Source organism: Salarias fasciatus, chromosome 9 (assembly GCF_902148845.1).
Source record: "Salarias fasciatus chromosome 9, fSalaFa1.1, whole genome shotgun sequence".
Taxonomy (NCBI): domain Eukaryota; kingdom Metazoa; phylum Chordata; class Actinopteri; order Blenniiformes; family Blenniidae; genus Salarias; species Salarias fasciatus.
Window position 1 is genome coordinate 4728217 of NC_043753.1, and position 12661 is coordinate 4740877.

Genomic DNA, 12661 nt, shown 5'->3' on the forward strand with positions numbered 1-12661 from the left:
GACTGGGTGCCTCTTTTTCTGGCTTGCGTGCTTTTTCAATTAAGTTGTTTCATTCATTTGGTCTAAAGTGTCATATGTGCAAGGTTACAGGCTTTGTTGTTGTCGCACCTCGTCACAATAAATCTATCCTGATAGCAGGAGTACATGGGGACTTTTATTTTGTAGGTGATGCGGGAAGTACATGTACATATTCACATTGCCTCGAATTTACAGCCGAAGAAGAGTTTCTCCGCTGTAAGGAATACATCATTGCGGTTTTGAAGACATGACCTGATTTACACAATCTACAAGAACAATGCAGCGTTAAAAGCACACGGGGCATCAGGAGCTACTTATTCAGGCTAGCTAGCTCCAGCCGGGGGAGGACACCGCGGGAGTCAGAGCGTCTCCTCGGGGTCTGGGAACCAACGCATGGAGGCTGTCCGTTTTCAGGCCCGCTCAAGTTAAAACTCGGACTCCGAGCTAAAAGTTAAATCATGTCAGGGGCTCAGAGGGCTTGCCTAGATGATGCTCAGGTCGGAGAATGTTATTGCGCCCTCAGCCAGTGGGCTTCAGTGCTTTAAGATACGAGTTGGAGAAATATTGCACAGCCGGCATGGACGGCGATTCTATTTTCAGAACAGCTACAGCGATGCCTGTGGAGGATGGAGCGTGGCAAAGTTTTCACCCTCTGTTCACCAAACTGCTGGAAGTCATTTCTTCGTGGAAACAATGGCAGAAGAACAGGTAACTGATACACACTGCTATTACTTGCAATTACATACATATACTGTAGCTGTGCAGCCACAGCCTTATGCTCATTACAGAAAAAGATATAGAAGTCAGTGTTTCAAATGATTCTATGTTGACAGAATCATCAGTCACAGGCAATGTTAACTTACAAGAGCAAGGTGACTGGAACCTGCTTGAGAAACTTTAGATGTATTTGGAAGTCTGAAACATCCAAATAAAATAAAATAAATTCAATAATGTTTCGTCTGAATTCACAGAAAAAGGCAGACTCTTTGCTTGTGTTTTTTTCTTTACAAAATTAAGTTAAAATGAATGAATTATGACAGTAAATGAGAAATTGGGACTTGAAGTGAACCACAGTGAAATTTAAGGTCTTCCTGAATTGGAAAAAATGGATTGTTTGATGCTGACTGCAGGAAGGTTCTGCTCTGTTCCAGCTTTAACAGGTCTTATCCTATTGTCCTGTCGTTGTGTCCTTGGGCAAGACACTTCACCCACCTTGCCTAGTATGAAAGTTGTGAGAGTGAATGGTTGGTGGTGGTCGGAGGGGCCGATGGCGCAGATTGGCAGCCTCGCTTCCGTCAGTCTGCCCCAGGGCAGCTGTGGCTACAGCAGTAGCTTACCACCACCAAGTATGGTGTGAATGAATAATGCAATGTAAAGCGTCTTTGAGTGTCCTGAAAAGCGCTATATAAAACCAATGCATTATTATTATTATTATTATTATTATTATTGATGACAAGTAAAACACCCAAGACTGCTTCCTGATTATATATTATATTAATATAGTATTGTAGGGCTTGTTCAGTGGTGTTTTCTTTTATAATTTCCGTTTTTGTTTTTACTGTAGCAGGTGGACAAAGATGCTGGTGGGATGAAGGATGAGGAAACCCTGTCAGTCTCCTCCTCATTCTGAAGACTGTGTGGAGGCCAGCTTTACACTTTCTGTTGTGTTTGCTCCTCTTCAGTTTCATGCAGTTTTATTTTCACTACAAATTCTTGTCAGTTCCTGAATGATTTTATTGCAGAATATCATTGTCAATAAAGATTTTATTTTTGTATTAAAATGTTTCAAACTCAAGTCAGTCTTTTTTAATATTTCCCAGTCTAATTATATTGATTTATATCTATGATTTCATTAATACTGGTTTCTGCTGCTCTTAAAGCATTGAAGAGACCAGAGAGATTGTTTTACCTACCTGCACAGAGCCCAGCCTTACCTCGCAGTGAAGCTGTGTGTTTTACAACCAGGAGCTCCAAGTCTGCAACAAAGACCGGCGAAGAGGCGAGGATGCAGGGCTAAACACTTCTTATTTACAAAATGTGAAAAACTTCACAGATTGTCAGTTATCAGTGTGTGCATGGATGTGGTTGTGTGTTAAACTATGACAAAAAGCTGTGCTACTGAACCCACATGAGTGGCGTGCACAGGGCATCCACCAGCCGTTGTGTGTGCCTTAGAGAGAGATGAGGAGGAAGTTAAGTACAGATGTGCCCGACAGAGAGTCAACCAGTATGCAGCCACTGACATAGCGGTTGTCACAAATATTTGAGTCCATTCAGCCTCCATTTGAGGGTATAAATATCAGAGCAATTCAATAATCCTTTCTGGACAGTTTTATCTTTATAAAGAGATACTCTTAAATCCCTGTTTAAAAAAAAGACAGCAAATCAGTCAAAACAAAAGATTCAATTAATACAAATTTATGAATCTTAACAGAAAGTTAACCGTGGTGTAGATTTGGCTGTACCATAATATCGATGCTGTTTGTTTTAAAGGACATTGTTCAAATCTAAATTGAGAAGAAAGCACAAAGTTTCACTTAAAAAAATTTTTTTAGAAAATTTTCAGTCAAATCATTTTTTTTTACTTTAACCCCTGCATATGTATTAGCGGATGTACTCCGAGCTCCAGATAGATAGATAGATAGATAGATAGATACTTTAATAATCCCCTGTAGGAGAATCCAGCTATGAGCGCCGGGCGCAGAGCAGTCGTGTAGAACGCTCCTCTGTTGATCTTGTTGATCCCGTCACTAATCCTGCTCCCGGAATTTTTACAAGTCAAGCATGGAGGTTTACCTCGGCTAACAGAGACTGTGTCTGTCCATAGTGCTCAAAGCATTAAAAAAAGGTCAATGGGTAAAAAGCTTAACGCCTGTACAAGACAGAATAACTTTTCCAGTAGGAAATACATAAAATGTGGTCTACTAAACATCAGAGCAATTTCCACTAAATCTCTCTTAGTTAATGACCTTATCGGTGACAATAACATTGATCTCCTTGCTCTAACAGAAACTTGGCTTCAGCAAGATGACTATGTGAGGCTCAATGAATGTACCCCTCCAACCTATGTTAATTTCCAAACAGCTAGATCAACAGGTCGAGGTGGAGGTGTGGCAGTGATATCGCACTCCAGTCTTCTTCTTAAACCCAAAACTAATGTTAAATTCAACTCTTTTGAAAGCTTAATACTAACGCTTACTTGTCCAAATTAGAAGAATCAAAAATCTGTGCTATGAATTATTGTGTATCGACCTCCTGGTCCGTACTCTGACTTTTTAACTGAGTTCTCAGAGTTTTTAAGCAATATAGTATTGACTCATAACAAGATCCTTATAATAGGTGACTTTAACATCCATGTGGATGATTCTGGTGACAGTTTGAGTAATGCGTTTATTGCAGTATTAGATAGTATCGGTTTCACTCAAAATGTTGATGAATCCACTCATAGTCACAAGCACACCCTGGATCTGGTCTTAACATATGGGATAGAGGTCAGTGACCTAAATGTTCTCCCTCAGAACCCCATACTCTCAGACCATTTTTTAATTACTTTTCAGGTTTTGATTGAAGACTACTCTGCTCAAAAAGATAAAATTCAGCTGATACGGACATTATCTGAAAAAGCTGTGGCTCGGTACAAAGTTGCAGCTGAAAACCAATCGACCCAGGCGCGTTGCTCCATGGTTTAATTCTGAAACCCGTGTTCTCAAACAAAAAACTCGGCAATTAGAAAGACTGTGGCGTAAATCTAAATCAGAACAATCTCTGAAGGCTTGGAAATGTAGCTTGCTAAGCTATAAACAAACTCTTTTTAAAGCCAAGACATTATATTACTCTCGTTTAATAGAAATAAACAAAAATAACCCTCGGTTTCTATTCAACACTGTAGCCAGACTGACAAACAGTCATACTGCAGTGGAACCAGTAATCCCAGAATCTTTAAACTGCCATGACTTTCTTAAATTCTTTAATGATAAAATCATAACCATTAGAGGTAAAATCAGTGAAGCGCTTTCCTCAGATCAAGCTCAGGGAATCCAGCCACTGCCTCCACCTGAAATACCTGAAATACTAGATAGTTTCTCATCAGTAAATGGGGCTGAGATTACTTCGATTGTAATGTCTTCTAAAACCTCGACCTGTCTCCGAGATCCAATTCCAACTAATCTTTTCAAAGATATTCTTCCAGTTATCTTAAATACGATCATAACTATAATAAATACATCTCTAGAAAATGGCTATGTGCCACTATCATTTAAACTCGCAGTAATCAAACCACTGCTGAAAAACCCTAATCTTGATCCTGATATTCTAGCCAACAACAGACCGATATCAAATCTGCCTTTTATTTCAAAAGTCCTGGAAAAAGTCGTGGTTAAACAGCTTTACCGCACCTACAGGACAAAAGTTTATTTGAGAAATTTCAGTCAGGATATAGAGCTTATCACAGCACTGAGACTGCGTTAGTTAAAGTCACTAATGACTTGCTATTGGCAGCTGACACAGGTCTAGTCTCAATCCTGGTTCTCTTAGACCTCAGTGCAGCTTTTGATACAACTGACCACAATATTCTCCTGCAGAGGTTAGAATGTGAGGTTGGCATCAGAGGAAAAGCCCTCTGCTGGTTCAAATCCTATTTATCTAATAGGTACCAATTTGTTCACGTTAACCAACAGTCCTCACCGTGCTCCCAGGTCAGTTATGGGGTTCCTCAAGGGTCCGTGCTCGGGCCAATTTTATTTCTGTTATATATGCTTCCTTTAGGGAACATAATTAGAAGTTACGATATCAATTTTCATTGCTTTGCAGGTGACACACAATTGTATTTATCGATGGATATCTCCTTTAAAGCACACATCAACCTGGCTTGTAAAACAGCATATTTCCACTTGCGCAACATAGCTAAAATAAGAAACATTCTACCTAGAAGCGATGCAGAAAAACTCATTCATGCATTTGTTTCTACTAGACTGGACTACTGCAACTCCCTTCTCGCAGCCTGCCCAAAAAGTGCATTAAAAAACTGTCAGTTGGTTCAAAATGCGGCCGCCAGATTATCAACCGGAACTAGAAGACATGAACACATTACTCCCGTTCTAAAATCTCTTCACTGGCTTCCAGTCGAGTTTAGAGTTAGATTTAAAATCCTTCTCCTGACTTAAAAAATCCTAAACGGGATGGCTCCAACCTATCTCCAAGATGCTTTAATGCCTTATCAACCAATCAGAGCACTTCGCTCTCAAAATGCAGGGTTACTGGTGACTCCTAGAGTCTCTAAATGGACATTAGGTGGAAGAGCCTTTAGCTATCAGGCACCGTTTTTATGGAACCAGCTTCCAAGTGGTGTCAAAGAGGCAGACACAGTCTCCACATTTAAGGTTAGGCTCAAGACGTTTCTCTTCGATGCAGCCTATGATCAGGTCAGCTAGGGATTCTAAACTAAACTAAACTAAACCAACTAAACTAAAGTAAACCAAACCAAAGTAAAGTAAACCAAACCAAACTAACCAAACTAAACCAAACTACACTAAACCAAATTAAACTAAACCAAACTAAATTAAACTAAACTATCTAAAATATACTAACTAAATACTAGTTTAAACAGTAAAGTATCAACAAAGCTGCCCCAGGAGCTAGAATGCTGTGGGAAGTACGGTGCACTGAGCCCTATCCTCTAATGTCTGAATGTTATTCCCTTTAGTCCGTTCATTGCTTTTCACCTGCTGTCCCCCCTTCGAGGGGGAGTCTTCTCCAGTTTCAGTTGCTGACTCCATTATTACGAGGGCCTACGAACAAGCTCCGGCCGGACTGGGAGGACACTCCTGTCAGTGCTGTGCCCGCGGACTGGCTTCGGTTCTACTTCTGGGATCCGTGGTTCTTGTGCTGGACCGTCCAACGGACTGTACTCAACATAGTCCTAGGCTTTACTTCTTATTGTCTCATGCTAGCTGTTGCCAAAGCTGTCCGTCCCTGGGAGACGGATCACTCCATACTGTGGTTCTCCCCAAGATTTCTTCTTTTCCCACTGGGTTTTTGGAGTTTTTTCTTGCCGGATGTGAGGGTCTAAGACGGTGGTTGTTTCGTTTTGTCTCGTTACTGTAAATATTGAAATATTAACATTATGCTTATTCACTGTTTTTATTTTTACCGACCAATGTAACATCTTGAAGCCCTCTGAGGCAACTTTTGTTGTGATACTGGGCTATACAAAAATAAATTGATTGATTGATTGATTGAGGAGAAATTCAGGTGTCTGAGGAGTCTGGTGACTGAGCTCCTCACCCTATCTCTAAGGGAGTGCCCAACCACCCTACAGAGGAAGTTCATTTCAGCCGCTTGTATCTGGGATCTTGTCCTTTTGGTCATGACCCAAAGTTCATGACCATAGATGAGGGTGGGAACGTAGATTGACTGGTAAATCGAGAGCTTCGCCTTTCGGCTCAGCTCCCTCTTCACCACAACGGCCCGATACAACAACTGCATCACTGCAGTCACTGCACCGATCCACCTGTCAATCTCACGCTCCATCCGTCCCCCACTGTGAACAAGACCCCAAGATACTTAAACTCCTCCACTTGGGCCAGAATCTCTCCACCGACCTGGAGAGGGCAAACCACCTTCTTCCAGTCGAGGACCATGGCCTCGGATTTGGAGGTGCTGATCCTCATCCCTGTCGCTTCACACTCGGCTGCGAACCGCCTCAGTGCATGCTGTAGGTCCGGGTTCGATGAAGCCAACAAGACAGCATCATCTGCAAAAAAAAGAGATGAAATCCTGTGGTCCCCAAACCGGACCCCCTCCAGCCCCTGGGTGCACCTAGAAATTCTGTCCATAAAGATTATAAACAGAACTGGGGCCTTACTAGTGTTGTGAAAGATAAACCGATGCGACCGGATATCCGGTTTGACAAGAGAGCGATGCGGCTGCGTCGGTATCAGCCACATCAATCGATACAAATCTGCCATGAATCCTTGGATGAATCGATTGTGCAGACATAAGCCAGATATCGCGAGACTGGCAGTCGGTTAACAGTGTGTTTCTTTAAAACAACGTGAGAGCTGCCTCTGCCTCATGCAGTGGCTCCGCCGCCCCGTTAGGGGGAGCTAGTGAGCTGGACAGAGTGTCAGCCTACAGCAGTGTGAGAAGAAGACTGAGAAGTGTGGCTGCTGTTTGTTTTTCTAGGGTTCATTTCAAACAGCGCATCGAAAATATCTGCCTGTAAGTACTCGAGTATACTTAGTTGATGTTCAGGAAGGAGGTGAAATTGATACTTGTGAGTTTGGCCTTTGGCCGTTTGTTTTGAAGTTTCAACGCAGATGCTAATTCCGCTAGCATGGTAATGGCGTTCCCATTAATACAGCTGATCACCCCCCCCCCCACCCACCCCCACCCCCCACCCCCACCCCCACCCCCACCGCCCTCAGGCCCTCGGCAATCAGCGTTGCCGCTTTTTGTAGCTCCGATTACGGATATAAGCTTTAACCGTCGTTTGAAAGCAACAGTCAAGCAAGAACAAGAGTCTGAAGGGTCTGCGCTTGGTGAGTTTCTAACAGGAAAAGACGTTTTCGCGTGTCTGTGTGTGCAGAGAAGCTAGAGCTAAAGAGCTAAAGAGCTAAAGCTAACCCTTAGAGACGCTAACGCAGCTCCGATTGGTTGAAATACGCTGTCAGTCAAAGTCCACGGGGGGGAGGTGGGATTTTCAGTGAAACGGAGCTTTTTCTCTTCCGGGTTTCAGAATTAACCTCCGAAAATCCTTTATTTAACACAAAATGACTTTTCCTTAGCGCCAAAAATAAACTATTACCATGTTAATGCCAATAATAGGGTTTGGACGAGCGAAAAAACCATGATACAGGTCCTTTAAAGGGGCTGTATCATGGTTTTTTAGCTAGTCCAAACGTGTGTAAATTCCGGGAATGGTGTGCTATGACTTTTGTCGGCGTTCCGGTGAAAAATGGCCGAGAAAATCCCAAAAAAACAAAAAATTTTCCCATTCATTTTCCATAGACTTTTTCTGAAAATCACTCAAAAATCATCCCCGAACAACTGCCGGGGGATTCGCCATACTTTCACGTAGAGATGTCATTTTTTTCACCAAAACGTAGGCATTTTTGTCCTCTACGCAGACGCGAAAACCTCATTTCAAAGTCTCTTACCAAATTTAAACGGTGAGCCTTCAAATACGGAGAGAATTTCAGCCGTGTCTGCAGTTTATAATGGGTGTGTATTGGAGAGGCTAGAGTGGGAGAAAGGAATTTAGAGTGCGGGAGGCTCTGGATTTAAACCAAAAAATAAAGTCTTTTCTCATCCCCCCGGCCACATTTCTGGCTCAATCTTCACAAATTATAGCTCAAAACGTAGGAATTTTTCTTGTGACACATAAAATTGAGTCACTTTGTCTCTATCTCAAACAGTTCTCTCTCCAGCTGCATTTGTTTGAGGAGAGTGCAGGATTTTCTCCCATTTGCTCCAATGCATTTTGGAGAGGCCTGAATCCAAAACTTCCCTCGTGTTCGCACAATCGCTGTGGCTGAATGGAAGACCCTACAGACATGATTCCTGCACCATAAAATTCATCAAAGGCTTCTGAATCTGACTGTGAAAAAAAAATGTCAATTTCGCCTCTCGGTCCCCGAGAAACGCCATTTATTCAACCATGCGCACTGCATTAAAAACTGCTGATTCACTGTCATGGCTGCTGACTGCAGCTCGTTTCCATGGCAACTACGGCGCAGCTGGAGACTCTGTCATGGCTGCTCTCAGCTCAGACTTCAGAGGAGGAGTGTGGAGGAGTAAAACAAACTTGTGTGTATACAAATTGAGTATATGTTGAAAATGTGCTGGTTTTTGTTTTGGTGGGGGGTGGGTTAATGTAAAATGTTCATACTGTTTGATCAGAATGTGATGCTTGATTGTTAATAAAAATAAAAAAAAAAACAAAAAAAAAAACCTCTGATCTACTGTGGGGATGTGTTGTTGCTAGGCAACGTTGTTTGTTTACAAACCAGTTGCCTAGAAACCACAAAAGGAAGCTGTGACATCAGCTTCCTTTCATCTAAAAGGGCCTTTGAAGTTCAAAGTGAGTCACTCACTGCACAGGCCGGTATAGAGCCACAGTTGATTGAAAGCATTCAAAACTCTGATCTGGAACATTTGGAAACACATACTATGCTAAATTTCACTGGCAGCATCTCTTTTTCTCAGCTGTTTTTTAACACGCTCTGTCAGCACTTCAGAACCATAACAAGGTGGAACCAATGTGAGACTGTTGAATCTGAGAAGCAGGACATTTTGTCAGAGATGAAAACGAGTTATTCTGCTCCTGAGTCCTGTGGAAAGATTAGAACAACAACTCCAGATAGACCGCCAACAGCTTCATCACCGCCCCCCGAGCCTCAATCGGTCCTGCAGGCTGAAGGCTTCAGAAGAATAAGAAAAATACACGAACGATGTCTAGATTTTAAAGGTTCAAACTCTTTTGGTTCAAACACTGAGTCACAGAAACCAGACCAGATCTGCTCCTCTGGGACTGTTACCAGACTTGGACCAGGGTCTCAAGACCCACCACCAACAGCTTCATCAGAGCCCCCCGAGCCTCAATCGGTCCTGCAGGCTGAAGGCTTCAGAAGAATAAGAAAAATACACGAACGATGTCTAGCTTTTAAAGGTTCAAACTCTTTTGGTTCAAACACTGAGTCACAGAAACCAGACCACATCTGCTCCTCTGGGACTGTTACCAGACTTGGACCAGGGTCTCAAGACCCACCACCAACAGCTTCATCAGAGCCCCCCGAGCCTCAATCGGTCCTGCAGGCTGAAGGCTTCAGAAGAATAAGAAAAATACACGAACGATGTCTAGATTTTAAAGGTTCAAACTCTTTTGGTTCAAACACTGAGTCACAGAAACCAGAACAGATCTGCTCCTCTGGGACTGTTACCAGACTTGGACCAGGGTCTCAAGACCCACCACCAACAGCTTCATCAGAGCCCCCCGAGCCTCAATCGGTCCTGCAGGCTGAAGGCTTCAGAAGAATAAGAAAATACACGAACGATGTCTAGCTTTTAAAGGTTCAAACTCTTTTGGTTCAAACACTGAGTCACAGAAACCAGACCAGATCTGCTTCTCTGGGACTGTTACCAGACTTGGACCAGGGTCTCAGGACCCACCACCAACAGCTTCATCAGAGCCCCCCGAGCCTCAATCGGTCCTGCAGGCTGAAGGCTTCAGAAGAATAAGAAAAATACACGAACGATGTCTAGATTTTAAAGGTTCAAACTCTTTTGGTTCAAACACTGAGTCACAGAAACCAGAACAGATCTGCTTCTCTGGGACTGTTACCAGACTTGGACCAGGGTCTCAGGACCCACCACCAACAGCTTCATCAGAGCCCCCCGAGCCTCAATCGGTCCTGCAGGCTGAAGGCTTCAGAAGAATAAGAAAAATACACGAACGATGTCTAGATTTTAAAGGTTCAAACTCTTTTGGTTCAAACACTGAGTCACAGAAACCAGAACAGATCTGCTTCTCTGGGACTGTTACCAGACTTGGACCAGGGTCTCAGGACCCACCACCAACAGCTTCATCAGAGCCCCCCGAGCCTCAATCGGTCCTGCAGGCTGAAGGCTTCAGAAGAATAAGAAAAATACACGAACGATGTCTAGATTTTAAAGGTTCAAACTCTTTTGGTTCAAACACTGAGTCACAGAAACCAGAACAGATCTGCTCCTCTGGGACTGTTACCAGACTTGGACCAGGGTCTCAAGACCCACCACCAACAGCTTCATCACCACCAACAGCTTCATCACCACCCCCCGAGCCTCAATCGGTCCTGCAGGCTGAAGGCTTCAGAATAATAAGAAAAATATACGAACGATGTATAGCTTTTAAAGGTTCAAACTCTTTTGGTTCAAACACTGAGTCACAGAAACCAGAACAGATCTGCTCCTCTGGGACTGTTACCAGACTTGGACCAGGGTCTCAAGACCCACCACCAACAGCTTCATCAGAGCCCCCCGAGCCTCAATCGGTCCTGCAGGCTGAAGGCTTCAGAATAATAAGAAAAATATACGAACGATGTATAGCTTTTAAAGGTTCAAACTCTTTTGGTTCAAACACTGAGTTACAGAAACCAGAACAGATCTGCTCCTCTGGGACTGTTACCAGACTTGGACCAGGGTCTCCAGACCAACGACCAACAGCTCCATCAGCCCTCCTGTGGCCTCAGTTGGTTCTCCAGGCTAGAGGTCTGAGATGTGCCAGATTCCTCCATCTGAACGTACTTTCATACGGGTTACTTGTAAACGTATATATCTAAAAAGAAAAAAACTGTGCAGGATGTCAGGTTTGGTTGACAGCAAATGGACAGAGTCAAAACGCCATAAATAGGTGGCAGGCAGGTGACCAGGCAGGAGAAAATGAGGGGCAGACAAACACAAAACAGCAGAAACAGAAACGGGAACAGAACGGCACCAATGCAGAAGCACAAGAGGAACAGAACTGCACTAAGGCAGTGACAGAATAGGAACAGGGGACGGAACTGAATGAAAGCAGAAACAGAATAGGAACAGAACGGCACCACACCAGAAACAGAATAGGAACAGGGGACGGAACTGAACTAAAGCAGAAACAGAAAGAGGAACAGAACTGCACTAAAGCAGAAACAGAATAGGAACAGGGGATGGAACTGAACTAAAGCAGAAACAGAAAGAGGAACAGAACTGCACTAAAGCAGAAACAGAATAGGAACAGGGGACGAAACTGAACTAAAGCAGAAACAGAATAGGAACAGGGGATGGAACTGAACTAAAGCAGAAACAGAAAGAGGAACAGAACTGAACTAAAGCAGAAACAGAAAGAGGAACAGAACTGCACTAAAGCAGAAACAGAATAGGAACAGGGGACAAAACTGAACTAAAGCAGAAACAGAATAGGAACAGGGGATGGAACTGAACTAAAGCAGAAACTGAATTGGAGCAGGGGACGGAACTCAACGAAAGCAGAAACAGGAACGGGAACAGAACGGCACCAAAGCAGAGACAGAATAGGAACAGGGGACGGAACTGAACTAAAGCAGAAACTGAAACGAGAACAGAACAGCACCAATGCAGAAGCACAAGAGTAACAGAACTGCACGAAGGCAGAGACAGAATAGGAACAGGGGACGGAACTGAACTAAAGCAGAAACAGAATAGGAACAGGGGACGGAACTGAACTAAAGCAGAAACAGAAAGAGGAACTGAACTGCACCAAAGCAGAAACAGAAAAGGAAAAGGGGATGGAACTGAACTAAAGCAGAAACAGAATAGGAACAGGGGACGGAACTGAACTAAAGCAGAAACAGAAAGAGGAACTGAACTGCACCAAAGCAGAAACAGAATAGGAACAGGGGACGGAACTGAACTAAAGCTGAAACTGAATAGGAATAGGGGACGGGACTGAACTGCAGAAACTCAAATGGGAACAGAACGGCACCAAGACAGAGACAGAATAGGAACAGGGGACGGAACTGAACTAAAGCAGAAACTGAATAGGAACAGGGGACGGAACTGAACTAAAGCAGAAACAGAATAGGAACAGGGGACTGGACTGAACTGCAGAAACTCAAATGGGAACAGAACGGCACCAAGGCAGAGACAGAATAGG